Raw genomic sequence first — 20,792 nt, forward strand, 5'->3', positions numbered from 1 at the left:
CACCTACTGGCCACAACAGTTTTCTAGTTGTTCCTGTGACACTGGGATATATAGTTAGTGTTCAATCACTGCTTTAAGCTATGATAGGTCCAGTAATGTTAGGGCCACAACGATGCTTCAGATGGTAACAGAGTAATGGTGCCTGACCTCAGCAAAGGTACACTAATCAAAGACCTAGGATTAAGAAGAAAATTCTCCATTGAACTGAAATAGGATGACACAGGCTCCTACAAAGTCAAACACAGGGAGGGGTGAGGAGGGTCACCCCACTCACAGCCCTGGATAGCTCATGTCCTCAAGCCAGCCACCATTTAGGATTCAGTCTGGAGCCTTGCTCTTTTTCCTATTTGTTGGTGGGGTAGCTGCTTTCCATTCTGGCCAGTCAAATTTCTTCTTTTTCAAGAGGACGCTGCAACAGTGGTACATCTTATAGAGTCCTAACTTTGGTACTGTCACAATCATTAAGAGATACAGCAACTTGCAGATACTTATTCTTCGCAAATGTCTCTCGTGCAGAAGATATTGTTCCTAAAGTTCCTCAGACATATGAGTTACACTAATATTCATCCTACTTTGGGTTTACTTGCTAAACACTACAGTTTATAAAATCTAAATGCCACTTTGTGAACTTCCTCTCTATGCGTCTACAGGTCAGGCCAGAAGGCCAACACCAAATAGATAGTTTGTTGTTTCCATGAAGAGGCTAAAAAACACTTAAGGCCTGGTCTCCCAATCACCAGATGAAATCCATTATAAAAAGGGAGATATTGACTTGTCAACATAGGAGTGCATACTGCCTAGCCCAGAACATTCAGACACTTATGGAGTCACGGATTTTAGGCACAGGGGTCAGCAGCATGCAGGTTTCATAATCCAAACATAGCAAACAATAACATTCTCATACATTGGTTTGATGGGACAGTAGCCACCCTAATCTATGTCTTTGGAAATTCCTTTGGTGCACCCTTTGGCCAGCAAATGCATTTGAGTTTCTGGACAACATCAGCAAAGACTCTGATTATAGCCAACAAACTAAGTCATTTTGTATGTGTCATGAGCCATACCAAACAAATAGAGAGGAGCAGGGTTGTAGAGTATTTTTTACCACCAGTAAACATTTGTCGCTAAAGAGAGAGGCTACTTTCAGAAAGACGATTCTATACCATGGCAACCATCAATCACCTATCTACAATGTAAACAATTAGGCCTTTATTTATACTCAGGCACAGAAAAGAGGCAGATTTGCTCCACCAAGGTACTATCACCCTGAGAATGTGCTTAGGAACAGGTCGATGACTGAGAGCCAAGGATCTAATAACGTTCTAAAACAAGAAACTGTTTTGGACAAAATATTGAGTGAAAAATATTGAGATGCAGAAATTTTGAGTTTTTAATATTGTGATGAACACATATCATAAAGCAGGAATATCATTGACAAGCATATTGATTTTCTAAGGTAAGTAATATCTATGTCAAAAATATCTAAGTAGTTAATAGCATTTTTTGTTAATAGTATAGTTTGTGAATTATTTTTATGTATTTTAGTACATGTATTAATTGTATATGTTATTAATTGCTATTATAATTATAGTTCATTTTTGTAATATAGTTGTACATTTAATTTGTTTTTTAATTAAATTGTTTGTTGTAATTTTTAGTGTTGTAGTGTATTGTGGGTTTTGTAGGGCTTTGGGGTGGGTAGAAATGTAATTAGAATTCATTTTTAATTATTATTATTATTATAATTAATTTACGATAAATTATGGGAATAGTGTAATTAATGTATGTTTTAAGTTATTTTTGTATTTATTTATTCATGTATTAAGTCAATAAAAACCATTACACAATCTTTCATTCCTTACATTTCATCAAAATTGATTTATGCATAGGTTCCTAACAAGTGTTTAAAAACTGACCTATAAACTCCAAGTTAAAACGAATATAAAAATATAATTAATGCAGTTCTTATGAAGCCTTTACTTGAATGATTGTTCCTTAAAAGCTTGCTAATCGGAACATAACCATTTTCCTCATATCTTTGTGTGGTCCCATTATTTAAAGTGCAAGAGTCAATGTTTAAAGTGCTATTGTGCTGAGGTACATTTTAATTTGAATGTTTCCTTCACGTTGTCCCGGGGTTTAAAGTGAGTTGTCTTTGTTCTTTTGTTTAACCACTCTTACAACAATAATTTTCATTAGACGTCCTTTGGATCTTTTGCTCAGAGTAATTACTGTTCTTCCCTTGTATGTTACGCAAACCCTGGGTTAAAGTGCAGCTGCTTTATACAAAGACCATCGTTTATCTTTATTTTGTAAGTTATGTTTAAGGTGTAGGTTGTAGGGTCTGTAAAAATACAGGGTGGGAAGTTACTACATTTTAATTAATTAATAATTAATTTTTAAGTATTAATTATTTAATTGATAATTAATTATATAAATTGTGTAATTAAGATATTTTTAAAATTATATGTCAGGTGCAGGTTGTTGTATTGTTTGTGTTACAGGGTGGGAAGTTAATTAAGAAATGTTTTATTGCTAATTAGTCATTACTTTACTATTAATTATCCAATTGATAATTATATTAATTGTGAATTTATGTTTGTTAGGTTATATTTTAGGTGTGTGTTGTTTAGTTTGTAGAAGAATGGGAGAAGTTATTTAAGTAATCATAAATAAAACACATTGAATTTATTTCAATTTTTTTATTTAATATGTTAATTGTGTTATACTTTGCTTATTTCTATCACATTTTAATTGTTGGATGTTATGTTTGTGGGAATATAGAGTGTTTTTTACTTCTCTTAATACTGTTTGCGTTAATTGATAATAAGTGTTAAAAATTGTAATGTTTATGTTATTTTGTAGTTGTTAAAATGAAGACATTTTATTTTTATATTTACAATTTTATATTTTGGGGTATTTAATAGAGTTGTTAAAATATGTTATTTCTTTGAAGTGAAGTACTCTCTCTGTACTGTACCAGTGAATGTAGTAATGTTGTAAGAATAGTTAATTTTCCCCTTTCTAAGTCTAATGCTTTCCCTACTGTTGCACCAACTGGAGTGGGAATAACAAATGTTACCCCTCCTGAGTCAAGCATTTTCCATACTGTTGCACTGACTGGAATGAGAATCGTAAATTTGACCCTTTCTGAATCCATCACCTTCTCTATTGTTGCACTGACTTGAGTGGGAATAGTAAATTTAACCCCTCCTTAGTCCAACGCTTTCCCTACTGTTGCAACGACTGGTGTGGGAGTAGTTAATTCAACCTTTCCTGAGTTCAATGCTTTCTCTACTTACTGTTGCACCTACTGTTGGAATCCAACAGATGGTCTCATTATGGCTTTGGCGTTGTGGCAGCAGGATGCTGGCATGACGGCCCGCTGCCACAGCCCCACAGTCACAATTAGGCCCTATGTATTTTACTGCACTGATTTGATATTGCTTCAAAAAAACAATAACTCTTGTTCTATGTATGATATCCCATTTGTTTTGGTGTCTAAAATAATATAAAAATACACTCTATTTTTATAAGTTGGTGTTGGATTTCTCTTGAGTTGTGCCAATTACTTATCATGCATGTTGGTAATCTGAAATGCTTAACACCTGTTCCTCTAATAAACCAAGACTGAGCTAAAGATTTATCAGTGTGAATCCAAGGACCCTCTCTGGGGTATTGAGATAATATTACATAGTAAGGCCACCCAGACATACCACATAATATTCCACTTTCCTACATTAGTATTAAAAATTATCCTGGCAGATTAAATGAACATTTTTCCAAAAATATACGTGAATGGACATCATTTAGGGGTCACTCCTGTGATTCCTGATTTGCCCATTGTTACCACTGGCACTGCCTTTGCGACCCCTAGCTCCAGAGGTGGTGAAATCAGCGTCAGGAATACAGGGCCAGCTTGTCCTTATGGACACCGGTTGGGGCCCAGCCTTCCTTGTTTTCTGTTAATCTTTAGGGTTATAAAAATGTACAAAAAGCTGGAAGATTACTTTTCCTGACAGATGAGGCAAGTTAAAAATATGATTTTCAATGTATATTGTGTGCATGCTTGCCGGACTATGTATTAGTGAATGTGTGTGTATACGTAAGCTGAATGTGTGTATCTGTGAATATGGGTGTGTGTGAGTGAAAGCGAAGGTCAAAGTGCATGTAATGTCCCTTCTGCTACCCCAGGCATTTTGGCGAAATGACGTCCATGTATACGTGTATTCATTCTTGTTGGTATAATTCCATCCCAGCTACATAAATTATAACAAAACAGTACATATTGTTGTAAGATATATTTCCAGGGCACAAGTCGTAAGAAACAGAAGTGGAGGGGACTAATCAAGTTAGGCAGTATGCAAGTGACATCATGGCGCGTTATATCAAACCGTGTGATATCGCTGAGCAAGCCATTGTGCGTCATCACAGAAAGTGACATCACAACCCATGACCTCACTAACAGTGACAACACAAGAAGTGACATCAGATCGTAAGACCTCACACATATGTTTAGCAGTACGTTTGAGGAGGCTACAATATTTACCAAATGGGATTTTGCTTCGAGGTTGTGACAAAAAAGTGACACAACTTCAATGTAAATTCTGGGCCTCAACATATACATTTGGGGCCTAATTATGAATTAGGGCGGACATAAGTCTGACCAACACCGTCTCAGTCTTGGGACCGACCAACCTTGGGTCGGTCGTCAGAAACGCCTAATTAGGATGCAACCGAACACTGTTCCTACATTTCCCTAGGGGAGCATGCATGACAGCAGTAAACCGGCTGTAGTACATGCTCCCATAGGGAAATGAGAGGTGCTGTTCATCCCTGCACCGAGTGGAAGGCACCTCAAGGTGCCTGCCCGAGGTGCAGGGATCAACAGGCCCACTCGGCCCGCAACCGGAGGCCGCTCACACAAGGGGGCCATGCTGGGTGCCCCCAAACACACTTTTCGTCATGGTTTCCATGTCGGACAACCATGTCGGACAGGACGGCAAAGTAACCATGCCGGAAACCGTGCATTATAATCCCAAGGGCGGAAACCCTTTAGGATTATGAGCCGGTTCTGACTGGACTCAAGGAGCCCGTCGAAATCCAGCCAGAACGACCGTCCGGTTTCAATTCCAACTGGCCAATACATAATCAGCTGGTCCGAATTGAAACCGATGATGGGGGTTGAATCGTAATCAGCCCCTTGGTTTTTAAAACTCTCACAAAGAAATTGGCAACAAGGAAAAACACGACAGTAAGTAAATCTGTTCTGCTTAATTGGTTGCAAAGTCTTGATTTTAAAATGTTTAATAGTGTTATGGCAGCTACTACATAGATCTTAGTGTGCTCAGTAAATCTCAGGGAATAATAATAATGGTAAGATAATTCTGGAGGCTATTGCACTTGCTGGAGAGATCTGTGTTTTGTCTAGTCCTAGTTTTGAATTAAAGCTGCATAAATAGTTAGTATGTCTTCTGCAAAGCACATAATTTGACACGCAGATGACAGATGTCTATTTTACGTTGATTGGTAAGTGGGTTACTGCTTTTAACCCAGAAATCTTTTTTTACTTGCAGTTACTAAATTTTAGTCCTTCTAATGTTGCACAGTCAGCTATGAAGGACATTTGACTCCTGCACCTTGTAACCCTCACTGTCTTATGTAACACCTTCTGTACATGGATTTACACACATAAGATTTATTGTCAATGTATAATGTGTATATGGGATGTTAAGAGCTCTGACTCCCTGTATTGGAATGAGTAGCACTATAAAAGAAATACAGCAAAATAGTGGTATTTCAATTATTTGCGGAAATACTGGGACAGGCTAAAACAGCTGACATTCTTGCAGTGCATGCATTTGTCTTAAATACAGGGCTTGAACAAAGTCAAGAACATGCCTCTCTTAATTAACGGTGCACTAATAACAAACTGGGAGCCTTTGTTTCCCCTCCATTGCATTTGCAGGTTGGTGCAAAGCTCCAGATTGCTCCCAGCCAGGATAGTCACTGAAAAGAAGGCCTGATTGCCGCTTAACTTCACTCTTCACTACAGGCTCACCTGGAGTCTGCAACATGAAAGCCCCCTCACCCCCAGCACGTTGCTACTCAGAATCAAAGCAGACAAAGTGCAGGTGCTGCTGAATGTGTCCTGGTGTCTGGAAATTACACTGGGATGAGCTCAGGGTATTTCTGTGGGACTTAGTTTCTTGGCAGGGGAAACAATGCCCACCCTCTCAAAAAAGTGGGTTATCTCCCACCACCTGTGTGTACCCTTGACTTGTGCCCTGTATATTTCATGAACCCACCAAGAAACATGCCTGTATACACGCACACAGAAGCTGAGAAAAGTTTACAAACATTTGTGCAGCTCACTTCCTTCTGGCCTCAATTTGACTCCTGCATATTTAGGTGGTGCTAAAAATGCACGTTTATTAAAATATCTTGCAAATGTGTTAAAATGTTTGATGCTGAGAGTCACATATTTAATAGATTATCAGGCAAAATGTTTCCTTTTAGTTTAGGTAGTGTCGGAAGCATGTTTAACACATTTAGTCTATTCTTAGATGTATTCATTTTTAAATTCAGTGAGCTAGTGCTAGTGAATTGTACAGGACAGAATTGCCTGGAATCAATCTCATCCTGACTCTTTGTTCAAGAAGTGTATTATCAATATCGTGGGCTTGGTGCCTACAGTCTCAGAAGGGAAAGAGAAGGGAAGCAGTGAATGTTCTCTGTCTAACAATGGCGGCTAGTAGGGAATGGGGCTGAGGAGTTGAAAATATATTAAAATTAAAAACGCACTTACCTTTCCCGCCGGCCGCATATCTGCTTCTCTGCTCTTCCTGACTCCCGTCCAGAAGAAGCTGAAGGAAGCACCTGGGCACACAGGCTCCCCTGAGCCAAGCACAATGCTCCAATGCTGCGTTGTGATTGGTCTGAGCACCGTGGATCGGTGGTCAGATTGGTACAGGGAGCCTGTGCATTTTCCCAACAGGCTGTCCATTACAGACTGGTGGGGAATATGCAAAGTGCGCATGACTGCTTGGCCAGCCAAAACGGCCGGCCAAGCAGTATGCACACTTAGGGCCTGATTAAGATGTCGGGCGGATAGCCTCTGACCGACAGTCGGATTTCCCTGGACCGTGTTGGAACCCATCCGCCCGACTGGGTCGGAAACAATTCTGACCAACTGATTATGATGCTTGCGGTCGGAAGGGGAACCATTCATTCTGAATCGGTTCCAACCAGCATTCTTAGACTCTGAGTCAGTCGGAGCCGATTCGTATAGCTCAACGGACACCGTTTCCGACCGACCAAATGCGATGTTGGATTTCAACAGTCTTTCCAACTCGGTCTGTCCGACAAGAAAAGGCTGTCGGAAACGGACTTTTGGGGCCCGTAGCAGGCCCCCATTCATCCTGAGTTCTCCAGTTTGGAGTCGAGGGGAACCCAAGGGACCACACTGTGAAACCATACAGAGTGTGGCAGGCACCATGGGGTGCCCATGACAGGGTGGCAGGTTTTCCACAGACACCCATTTGCCCCATAGGAACCCGTGTTGTCAGGTGGAACACAGGCTCCCATTTAAGTTGGTGATAGTCCTTCCGAACGGTGTGCGGAAGCATCATAAGTGGTCTGGCAGATCCGCCGACTGCAAGTTGGTTGGAACTGAATCCGACAAGGAGTTGGGCGGTTTAGTTTCCGACCTACATCGTAATGAGGCCCTTAGTGTGCATAGTCCACTCCTCCTCCCTGAGCCACCAGCCACGCACCACCCTAACCCAGCCCCACAACAACCCAAAATAAAATGATAATAACTTTCAGTTATTATCATTTTTTTTCCCTCTTTCACTGCTCTAAAAGCAGAAGGGCGACACTCTTCGCCTTAGCGGAGGAGCCGCCACTGCTGTTTAAGCAGTCACGACATGAAAATATACTTTTATTTACTACTATATTTTATTCCTTAAAGTGCTTCCACAGTATACACTTAAAATCACATATAGATAAAAAGACATAAATACAATAAATAAAATACAGATAATACATTTAAAAAATCATTGTAATACAAGAAAAACACAAAAAGCTTCATCAGACGATAACAAACTTTCTCCCAGGATTGATTCAACAGTAAATAAAGTGCTTTCTATGCGTTACCATAAACCTTTTAGATATACCCAGATTAATAACTTTTCTCTGAAGATGTAAAAGACCCCGCCAAAAGAATAAAATGTGATTCATAGCCTGTTTCTGACACCACAGTATTAACAGATAGCGTAAGAGGTCCCCTTTTTTTAACCTATATATTTTCACCGTTTGACTGAACCTAGATTTCATAAAGAATCTTCCTACAGCGGTACTTAAATTGGCCTTTAAATAAAATTGCATCTCATCACACCTTACAAGGACACCACTCAAATGCAGTCTTTTTATTTGAAAACAGTGTTACAAATCTTAATTTAAACTTCTTTTCTTAGGAGCTTTTTTGAAACAAAACTTTAAGACACCACTGCTCTTACTTGATAGGATCTCCTCACAATTCAAATCCATCTGTCTAAGACTGTAGGAATAAACATTACCAAATGTGTAAAACCCTTTACTATCCCTCAAAAGTTACCACCAAATATCTTTCAATGTATTTAATGGGCTAAAAAACAATTGAAATAAGTAGCGAATAAGCAACTAGTAAGATTGACAGTTTATTCCAGTCAAACCCAGCTCAAGACAAATACTTTCCATTGAACCAGCGAAACTGATACCAAGGTATTATATTATTTCCACAAAACTGATTAAATATGAAAATTATTTTTAAGCGAAGACATCGACCTTGCCTTTATACCGTACAATGTAACAAGTGGTATGTTTGCAATATACACCTTTAAAAGCGATTACACATCTCTTCTACCCTGTGCGTTGAAGAAATTAAAAGTACCAGTTCTAATAGACTTCATTTTAGAGAGTTGTGCTGTGTTTTGTTGGATCCATGACATATTATTGGAAATTAACACTACCAGGTACATATGCTGTTTTACCACCTCTAATTTTCCCTCATTAAAAAAACATGACTTGGGGAATGTAATACCTCTTCCACCCATTATCATAATTTTAGTTGTCCTCCCATTAACTGAAAGATTATAAGCAAGTGCAAAAGAGGCTATGATGTCTTGTTGTTTCTGCAGACTGATCGGAGTGAGTGACATCAAAACCAGGTCGTCAACATACAACAAAGTTGAGATTTCCCTAGATCCTAATTTTGGGGGAATCTGTAACACCGTATCTTAAAAGAGATGGAAAATCAGACAAATACAAGGAAAATAACATAGGGGCTGCATATTGATGCAGCCCTGTTTCAGGCCATTGTTTACAGAAAGTTTATCGGATGATTAATTCCTGGTACCGAAAAGTACTTTCAGCCAACTATCCAAAAGAAGATAAATCAGTAGGCGCAATAACTCATACGGAATACCAAATATAATAATTTTATGCCAAAGTATTAGTCTATCTACGGAATCAGAGGCACTACTGAAATACACATATGCCAGATATATCTTAATTTTCCAAGTTTTCACATACGTCTTGCTCAGCATATGCAAGCACACAATATTAACTATTGTGAAGCAAGCATTGCAAAAGCCTGACTGTTCATTCGCAAGAGCTGGATAGCATCCTCCTAAGAAGCTAAACATTTTAATAAATATTTAGCCAACATTTTCACGAGACATCTAAAAAGGGCAATTTTGCAATAATGTTTCAGGAGATTATGATCCTCTTTTTGATAAAGGATGATATAACACTCTTGCCAAAACTTGGGAATTACATCTGCCTTCAAACAATAATCAAATAATGGCTGCAAAATTCTGGCCTATAAAAAAAGGCAAGGCAGGCTGCTACACCATCTGGTCCCTGTGCTTGACTATCATCAAGTTCTAGAATAACATTAGCTATTTCATCAAGGGAAAAATCAAGATGGCCAGAATTTACGGTTTGAAGTAACAAGCACGATTTGCAAGGATTGATGGAAGTTGATGCATACAACGCACTAAAATAGGAGCACCAAGAACTTTCATCTACTGGGATCAGAAATCTTTTAGTATCCTTACCTAGAGTTTTTACTATAAAAAAAATCAAAAATTTACAAAAATTACAATGGATAATAGCTGGCTGAAGGTTAAGCTGAAGCTTCACATTTTGATTGTTTTAATGACTTGCCATTCAAGCTTAACATATTTGTTTGATCTAAGAATAGGAGGACCTTGCACCGCAGCATCTTGGAACCTATGCATCTCTCCGCGAACCAGGATTAAGATACTCTGTTCAGCGGGCCTAACTTGGTCTCTGCAGCTAGCCAACATTTAATCACCGTCAGCCTGAAGCTATGACTTTGTCTTGGTCCAGCGGTACCAGATATCCACAGTTGGAGCTTTTGCTTTTTAGGGCTATTTTTGCTAAACCCTTTAACACTGAATTTATTCGGTTCCACTGACTGGAGTTTTATAATTTTGGTCTTGTTTTATTTATAAAAATGTACTCTATTGTTCTAAATTGGTGTGATTCTTTTGTTGTGGTTTTTTCACTGCGTTACTGTTTATAGTGTTGTACAAATCCTTTACACATTGCCTCTGAGTTAAGCCTGATTGCTCTCTGCCAAGCTACCCGAGTGTTGAGCACAGGTTAATTTAAGAATTGCTTGCGACTTCATCCTGAGAAGATTTGTGACTTCTGCTTGAGAGGGTCTAACCATCCTCAACTAGTAACACAGGTGTTCTAACACGCCCAGGAATGCCTTCTCACCGAGCCCCCTCAATTTGCTATGCCAGCTCCTTGCCGGACCCTCTGCTGGAGCCTCCTGTAGATACTGGTTACTGCTCCATGTGCACTTCAGCTAGTGGCCGTCCGCTCTTCAGCTGCTTGCTCCGCTGAACGCGAGCTAGGTGTGAAGCTCGTTCCTTTCCTGTTCTTGTGGCTAAGTTTGTACTATGTAAGCCTTCTCCACTGATCTCCCTGAGATTAGTGTGAGAGCTTTATTAGCTTTAAATCAGCTATTATCAAAAGAAGGTAAGCACCAAATGTACCCTTGACTCTGTCAGGTAGCTTGTCTGAGCTCAAGGCTTATCTTTGAATATAGGAAAGAGGTATATTGCCAACCAGCATAGGAAATACAAACAGACAAACTGATTTATAAAGCTTTGTTCCAGCTGTAAGTGTGGCTGAGGGCCTGATTACGATGCTGGTATACCGCATTCTGCTGCCCTGTCAGATGCGGTTGAACCGACAAAGGTTTAGTCAGAAGCGGTCAGTCCGACCTCCGGATTACGATGCATCCAGCCTGTACTCTGACCAACCGCTGACAGCCTTCCTCCAACCTCTGAGTTGGCTGTCAAAGAGGAACAGCAGGCATAGAGCAGTAAAGGGATATCTGACAGTCGTCCAGATTACAATGTGGATTTCCGATGACCCGATTGTGGTGGTCGGACCGTCTGCCTCGAGTTATCAGAAACTATGGAAAATAGGTAAATACTCAGCCGAGTCCCCTTCTCCCCAGTGGACTCTGCTTGGATCCTTTTCTCCAGGTCCTCCATACACCTCAGCAGTTGCACCCCAAAGTAGTTCCCAAAAAGTCATTAAAAAAAGAAAGTGACTAGTGCAGGGAATTCAATAAGATATCCTGAGCATGCATAAATGTGAGGATAATTTACTAAGCATATACACAGCTTCCATGCCCATGATTTCCAATTTGGTATGCAAAAGTAGCTGCTCCTGGGGGACTTAGTGAGTAGTATGCAGAGACATGCAATGCAAATTGGATTAAGACATACATACTTATACATTTTGAAATGTTCACATGGTTTGGAAAAGCAGTTTTCATGCTTATCAAGGATCCTACCTCACAACAGGAGGGATGAGGCAAACATAATGCATAAAATATGGTGTCCAAAAATTATTTCAATACAGGGAAACATAGTAAACATTCATCAAATAGCTTTTTTAATGGTAGAAGTAAGTATTGTACGAAGTATTTGCATGATGTAAATGTTGCCATTTTGTGTTAATCACCAGGGTGTGCTAAAAAGGTAATTCCAAAAGAAGAGTATACTCAGCTCATGCTTAAATGTAAATATTGTATTTAATAATCTACCTGCAAATTTTTGGGGCGGTCCCACTAAGGTCTACATGAAGAGTACTCTGATATGTGAAAGAAGTTATTAACCAGTGAGCATATAAATATTACAGGTGCAAAATTAAATAAAGATACCACCACATTGAAAAATAGTAACAACTATTCCATAGTGGCTTCTTATAATAAAGGTTTACTTTAACAGCTAATTAAATTACATATAGAATAGTTCAACATGTGAATGGAAGTCCTCAGAGGTATGAGGCTGAGCTTGGCCAAGAGAGTACCTAGGTGGCACGCAGCAGGGGTTGGGCCCAGGGTCAGTTTTCTGACAAAAAAAGTTCCTACAAAAATATTGGCCACAAAAATATTCCCAAAAAGATATCATGAACATAAATATTGACTTTACATACTTGTATGTGAAGTCTAAAACACTGAAAATAAAAATATAAAACACCACAATGTTGTCAACAAATGGGTGGATATATAGAATTTTCGCCATTATGCAATATATTTACAAATCATCACTTACAAACATAAAATGAACAACTATACTTTAAACGATAAACAATATATTTAGAAAATAACAGTATTATTTAAACATATTAAAATACGTATAAGAATTAATTATAATAAACACTCGATATTGAACTTTTTAGTGTATTCAATCTAATAATTAAAAAATTTATAGTACAATTACTACAAAAAAATAACAGCAAAAAGTGCAGTAAGCTACTTATTACAATTAAAGAAAAACAAATATTTTTAAATAACTGTAAAAAGGTCAGATTAAAAAATAGTCTTAGAGTGGTACAATTCACTACTCCCACTACAACCTGAATAACAGTTGGAAAATATTGAGATCAGATGAGTCAGATTTACAATTCCCATTCCAACCTAAGCTAAAGTTGGGAAAGGGTTTGACTTTGTAGGGGTCATAGTTACTATTCCCACTTCAGCATGAGCAACAGTAGAGAACGTGTTGGTCTTTGGAGGGTTAGTATCTACTATTCTCCATACATCCTGAACAGCAGTAATAAAAATGTTGGAATTTGGAGGGATCGAATTTATGATTCCTTCTCCACCATTAACTATGAAAAAAATAAACCTTAGAAATCTCAGATTTAATTTTCCCTATCCCAAATAATACCAAATATATTACACATATATAAAATAAAAAAGCACAAAATAAATTTCCATGAACAAATTTAAAAAGGAAATTTAGCATTGTAAAATTGACATACATTATTATAAACTGAACAAATGAACATGTAAATGTATTAAAACATATGCAATAGTTAAATATCCCCGAGATCACTCTGGCAGAAGTTACTAAATCCCTAAGTAGAATAGTTCCAGGGAAAGTGGCAGGCTTGGACAAGATACCAGGGGATCTCTTCCGTGCTGAACTCATTATTTGGGGCCCTTATCTATGGATGGTGTATAACGCTATTCTACAGGGGATATAAAAAGGGATCGCCTCTATTATCAACAAATTATAGACCGATCAGTCTGATCGATGTGTCTCAAAAGGTCTTTGCCAGGATTCTACTAGACCACTTGCAATCCTGGCTGGAGGAACACAATATCATGAGCCCTTTGCAAGCCGTTTTTAGAGAAAAAACATCAATGGCAGATCAGATCTTTAGGCTCCAACTTCTTTATTGGAAATCAGTATATCTAGAAGGAGGTAGCTTGTATCTGGTCTTTGTGGATCTCAAGAGCGCATTTGACCTGGTTCCCAGAGAAGCTTTGTGGAGGGTGCTGAGTGCATTAGGAATGCCCTACTATCTTTTAAATATACTGAGAAGGTTACACACTGACAACTATGCCCAAATCAGGTATGGGAAGAAAGGGGAACTCACGTCGCCCATCTCCATTAATAGGGGAGTTAGACAGGGCTGCGTGTTTGCCCCAACCCTTTTCTGCATTTATATAAATGGACTGATAAGTGCGCTGAGTGCATTAAAGGATATAGACGCCCCCAAATTAGAGCATAAGCCTATTCCGGCTATGATGTTTGCGGACAATACCTTACTCCTTTCTAAATCTCTCATGGGCATACAGAGAATTTTAGACGGGTTTTGTGAGTTCTGTAGGCTTAGGGGGCTGGAGAATAATATTTTAAAAAAAACATTTATGATCTTCAACCCTACTAGATTAACCCGCCCCAACCCATGTATGAATGGTATTCCCTTGGAGCGGGTGTCAGTATTTGACTATCTGGACCTTACCATAACTGAAAACATGGCCTGGGCATCTCAAATAGTCAAGTCAAATCTTAAACTGGCCCAGACCGCTGGTGGCCTAGCAGAGTTTTATAGATCCTCTTTTCATAAGCCTGTAAATCCAGTCATTGAGATTTATAAAACTCAGCTCAGGAGCGCTGTCTTGTATGGGGTCGAACTCTGGAGGTACTGCCACCCCAGCTCCATGGTCAAAACAGAGAATAATTTTCTTAGGCAGTTATTCGGCCTACCGGTGACTTCTCCACTGCGTTTGGATCTAGGGGTGAGACCCATCGCAGAGGAAATTGGCTGCAGACCTCTATTCTTTTGGCGGCACCTCTGGGTGACACCCAAACTGGTTGAATACAGGGCCGAGCTCCTAGAACTTCTGAGACTCCCTGGCATAGGCAAGCTGCCCTGGTTTGCACATATCAGGGAAGGTCTCCGCTCCATTGGCAGAGACAATTTATGGTATAATCCAGATTCAGCCTGTTTGGTATTTCCGCATAAACAACTAGGGGCCAATTAGGATGGCGGCGGACTTCAGTCCGCCCGCCACACTATCGGTGCTGGGACCGGCCGCCAGTGGTGCAGCAGTCCCGCACCTGCAATTAGGATGCCACCGCCACCGTGGTGGCGGCATCCTCCATTCCCAGCATTGTGGTGGGCGGTGCTGTGAATGCACTGTGTGCATTGTCATGCACAAGGTGACAGGAACCGCGAGGTGCCTGCCACCATGTCCATGACAATGCAGGGGGGTACCATAGGTACCCCGATGTGCACCCCCCACCCCCCAATACCCTGGGGGCACACAACAGGCCCCCAAAAGCAGACTCCGCATGGCTTTCCATGGCGGCGTCTCCGCCATGGAAAGCCATGCTCCGCTGCCCATGCTAATATGGATGGCGGTGTCTAGCAGACACCGCCACCATATACAGCCCCTTTTCCGCCAGGTCGACTGGTCGACCGGCGGAAAACCGGCGGACAGTCTTTCAGTCTGCCGGGCCCCCCGCCATACTAATATGGCGGGGGGAAATGGGTGGTGGGCGAGGAAGGATGTAGGGCGGATCGCCACCGCCATGCGGGCGGTGGTGATCCGCCCTACATCCTAATCGACCCCAAAGTTACCAGGTGTAGGGCAGGCAAACTTGATAAACTCTCTTACATCAAACTTTTTGGTTGTGAAGGATACATATAATTTAGAGCCATGCCTAGATGAAATTCGACCAGCATCAGCCAGGAAACTATGTGCAGTTTCAACATGGCTCTCTTCCCCTGCGTGCCTTCACCAACAAATGGTCAAGTGGTATTACTTTGGGGTGTCAGGCGTGCAACTCGGGTGAGGTGTCTGAACTCCACGTATTTTGCCCAGGTTACCACAATATCAGACACAGATAGTTGATCCAACTGTGTAGGAATCTCGGCACAAGTCACTGTAAAGAAGAATTTAGGCTCCTTAAATATAATACTGAACTTCCAATTGTTTATGCGGTATCCCAATTTTTAAGCTCTATGTGGTGGGCACGGATTAATTATCTTAAAGTATAACCATGGATTGGGCCCTGTGAGTGATCTTCTCATTGTTTTAACTTTTATAATATTTTTAACCCTTCATTGTTTTTATCTTGATTTTTAGCCTTTTTAACTGTTCTCGTAAAGTTTGTACTTATCTGTGTATGTTCTTTAATGGTTCACAAACCTAAATAAAGAATTAAGAAGAAGTTAAAGATGTCATCAATTTAAAAACACAAAAAATAGATTTAAAATAATTCCCACCCCATTACCCTGAAATTGCAACAACCAAAAATAACCATTGAGTTGGTAACAGAAACAATGGCAATACATGTTATGTACAAATATAATAAAGCAAAAAACCAAAAATTGTTAACCTGAAAACGTAAACATAATATAATTAATTACTATACAAATGAGTAAAAATAATTGAATAATCAACAACAATCAGTTCCGGAATAGTTTTGAAACAAATCGGGTCCTGTGAGTCCGGACGACCGATTACGATTCTTCCCAACATCGTTCGGTTGGACTCGCATTGACTTCAATTTGAACCTGTGTTCCGAATGAGAACACAGGCTCCCATCGAAAAAAGGGGTGGTTGGAGAAAACCTTGCACCCTGTGGCGGGCACCCCATTGGTACGTAAGTCTCAGTATGAAGGGGGAGCCCGCAAAGACAGATTCCATCAGCCGTTCCACCTCTGGCAAACTGAATCTGTACAGCTGTCCGAATCGGTCATCGCTCGTCCAGAAACCATGTCCATAGAGCTGTACGAATCGGCTGTCTGGATGCCTTTTGGAACTGATTCGGTTCGCGCAAATGGTTTCCAGGCATCATCATCAGTCGTTGGGAAATCTGTATGATTTGGGAGGAAACATGGGTTCTGAATCAGATTCTGCAATACCGAATCCCATCCGGAGAATTTCCTAATGACATTGCAATCGGCCCCTTAATGTTAACATAAAAACAACTTATAACACACAAACTACTAAAACTCTAATAATTGAAAAACAATATTATGTACCAATACCTTTTAAAAAAGATATAAAAGACAGAAAAAAAAACATTTTTATCCATTTTCTGACATCACAATATTATTCTGAGTTTTATTTTTTAGAGCAACATTTTCTCAAGTCATGTGTACACGAGAAAGTAAGGCCCTTGAGGCTGTCACTTATGAAGGGGTGTAATGGTACACCTGGTTGGCATCACAAGGTGTTCAAGCTCTATACATCAGGCTTTTTTTTTTTATTCTTTTTAAACTGAAATTTCATACTCAGTGGTTTCATTGATTGTTATGGTCTGACTGTTCTGATATCACTATGAAAAGCCCCACCTGTATGGTCTAACTTCCAGCAATTTTGTTTGACTATGCCCTCATTTTGAACTGCTTATTCAGCCTGAACCCTAACTGGCATCTATGTAATTGACATGGCCATTTCAGTTATAGTTAATGTGTTAAAATATAGTGTAGATATAATTTAATTAAAAGAGCATCCCTAAATAGATGACATTTTTAGGTGGGCACAAAAAACCCTAGATAGTCACTGAATGCATTTTAATATGGCCCATAATGAAATATTCACACTTAGGCCCCAATTATGATGGCGGGCGGACAGCCACCGACAGGCTGTTGGTGGCAGTCCGCTTGACACATTGACACAGTGGTCCAACTGCCACATTTTGATGCATCTGGTCGGACCGCAGAGGTCAGGGGTAGGACCGCCGCCTCCAACAGGATCCAAAATCCCATTGAGGTGGCTGTCAGACTGCTATTCCTACAATGGAGGCAGTGACAGGCACCGCCGTAGGGCTTACAATGTCCCTTTCTGACTGGCTTTTAATGGTGGTCCGACTGCCATGAAAAGGCAGACAAAAATGGACCTTAGGGGGGCCCCAAACCGTGCCCCCATGGGCGGCTGCTTAGTGGCCCTAGGGGAACATGTAGTGCCCCCCACACATCCATGCACCATGTGCCAGGCACTACATGGTGTCTGGCACACAGTGCATGGATGTGCACAAGTGCCTTTTGCTACTGGGGCACAAGCCGCAGTAGGAAAAAGCACTTTCTGACCGCCTGCATGGCGGTTTGATCATAATAGGCTGGGTAGGACCGCTGACTCGATGTCCGCCAACAGGTGGAATCCCATGGCCAGGTTTTCTTTATGAAAAATCACTCCTTCTGTCTTGTCCGCGTTGAGTTTGAGGCAGTTGGACTTTATCAAGGTGGCCACTGTGGTAATGCAGGCGGAGAAGTTGATTCTCGTACTGAGCGCCTTGTCCTTGAGGGACAGTATTAGTTGTGTGTAGGCTGAATAGATGAGTGAGTACGTTGATGCCATGCGTTCTGATTATGTTGACCAGTGGTGCCATGTAGGTGTTAAAAAGTGCCAGACTTGGGATCTCCACAGATGAGGTCCATGGCATCCAAAGTGTAAGGTTGAATGAGGAATGTCTGAGTTCTTCCGATAAGGAAGGGGCAAATCCAGGTGAGGGCAGGTCCTTGGATGCTGGTATTGTGCAGTCTTCCAATCAGGATGGAGGGGGAGATCACATCAAAAGCTGCTGAGAGGTTGAGGATGAGGAAGCCAACTGTTTCCCCTTGGTCGAGGTTTATCCTGATGTCATCTGTTGCTGCAATGAGGGGCGTCTCTGTGCTGTGTTTGGATATGAATCCTACTTGTAAGTTGTCTAAAAGCTGGTGTTCATCAAGGTAGTCTGCTGGTTGCTTCATTAGGAGTGCAGTGACCACAGCATGTTTCAATAAATCCTGAAAGAGCGCCATGTTGTACATGGGGTAGGGGCATGGGTCCACCGAGGCCCTGGAGTGTATGGTTCTCATTATGGTAGCTGTGTCTTTTGTGGCAATTGGTTTCCATGTGTTCATGGCATTTCCTGTGTCTTCCACCTGTGAGTTGGTGGTAAGGCTGCTGGGGTTCTCCTGAGGGTAAGAATTGTTGTTGATAGATGCAATTTAGTTTCTGAAGAAGTCGGATAGGTTGTTGAATAGACCTTGAGAGGGGGTCATGTTGGCATGGTTGTTGAAAAGGTGAAGTTCTTGATGATTGCAAAGACCTTCTTGCAGCTGCTGGAGCTGAGCTTTATGTGTTCGACTGGGCCCTTCTTGGTTCCTCTGATTTGTTGGTGGTAGTGTCTTTGTGTGTGATTTGTAAGTGATTTGTTTTTCTCTCCATTTTCATTCTAGTTATTTGCAGTACCTCTGTATTATTTGGAGGTGCTCTGTGTATCAGTTAGCCTACTTTTAAGTTCTAGCCTGTTATTTTTGTTAGCGGTTTGTAGTGCATCTGCAGAGTCTTACAATCATTTGTTGCAGTGGATGATATCTCTGGCTAGGTCTCCGGCATGTTTGGGGAGGTTAATTCACAGTCTATGTGGCCAGTCTGTTTCCATGATGTTCTTCAAGCTTTGGCAGACCTGACCTGTGGGGCCAGTTCTTATTTGTTGTGTGGGGTCTTGATCTGGAAGTGAACAATGATGTGGTCAGTCCAGGTGAGTGGCATGGCTGTGCTGACCTTGATGCCATTGAACAAAGTAAAAAATGGGGTCAAGGGTGTGTCCGGTGGTATGCGTAGGTCAGGGGACATGATGTGTCAATCTGAGGTTCCCTAGGCTGTCGGAGGAGTAGGGCTGAGTTGAAGTCTGTCCTATCTTCCAGGATAGTTGAGGTCTCTCAGAAGGATGTTACCTTTGTAATCGATAGTGAGAGGAGCGACAAAATGTATTGTGTTGTTGGTGAAGATTGCTCTAGGACTAGGTGGGTGTTAGACTAAGGGTCAGTTCAGGATGAAATTTGCAGAGATGTAGTTTGAAGTGCAGGTGCTCCCTGTGGGTGTTCCAATCTCTGCAGTTGTGAGGAGTTGATAGTTTCCTTGAAAATTATGGCAACTCCTCCACTGGGTTTGTGTTGAAGGTCTTGTTTTGTGATTTTGCATAAGGCTGGGATTGTCATGGTGATGTCAGGAGCCAAAGCTGAGGTCAGCTCTGTCTCTGAAAGGAAGAAGAGGTCTCGGGCATCGCTGTCAAGTAAGTCCCAGATGTCTGTGTTTTACTTGTTGAGTGAACGGGTGTTGAGAAGCATGCATGTCAGTGTGTCTTGCAGTGCATATTTGCTAGGAGAGCACAAGGAGGCGTGCTGCTGAGTATTGCTTATGATCAGTCAGACCACTGTTTGTGTTACTGGGTGCGGTTCAGGCATGGATGGACACAGATGGGTTTGCCTATGGCATGCCTTTGGTGGGCCAGCAGCTCATCTTGACTATGACCACCATTAAGTAGGTCCTGGAACGGGGAAAGAGTGCAGGGGATGGTGGAAATGGCTGAGAAGAAACGCAGTCTGCAGGCGAGCGGGAAGGATCGAGAGGCATGAGACACAGGTAAAGAGCAGGGGAGGAGGTGGTAGTTCAGAGAGGGTGGGAAAGGAGCACAGGAGGGGTAACACAGAGACAGATAGAGCGGACACCAACAACAAATGTAGAGGAGCAGAGTGCTGACAGGATACAAAGGGTGAGAAAGAAGTGGCAAAAAAGGTCACAAAAGAGAGATAGAGTGAGAGAAAATGGTGTAAAAGGTCACAACAGAAGAGAGAGTGAGATGAATAATAGCACAAAAGGTCACAAAAGGATGAAAGAAAGAGCACAGAAAGGTTGCAAAGAGGGTGATGAAAAACAGCACAAAAAGTCAGTGACCTTTTTAATCCCTCATGTGCTGAGGACGGCTTGGAGACATCCATGTACATGGTAGGCATGTGCTGAGGAAGTGCTGGCGCTCCCCCATATGCCTACCCTCTAAAGCCCCTCCCACCAGGGATGGCAGCGGAAGCGCTTCTGCTGCCAACCCCAATCCTCCTTTTGATGATCTGATGATGTTGGTGTGCTGCATCGACATCATCAAATACAACCAGCGATACGCTGGAAG

At 41.2% G+C, this 20,792-nt stretch overlaps 1 protein-coding gene across 1 annotated transcript in view; it reads right to left on the reverse strand.

The window, feature by feature from the left end:
• The window catches only part of LOC146812254 (formin-H-like), a 637,557-nt gene that overhangs the window by 576,013 nt on the left and 40,752 nt on the right, over positions 1 to 20,792 (reverse strand). The gene's annotated exons all lie outside the window — the stretch shown is intronic.

The sequence above is a fragment of the Triturus cristatus genome, chromosome 7, assembly GCF_964204655.1.
Source record: "Triturus cristatus chromosome 7, aTriCri1.1, whole genome shotgun sequence".
Classification (NCBI taxonomy): Eukaryota; Metazoa; Chordata; class Amphibia; order Caudata; family Salamandridae; genus Triturus; species Triturus cristatus.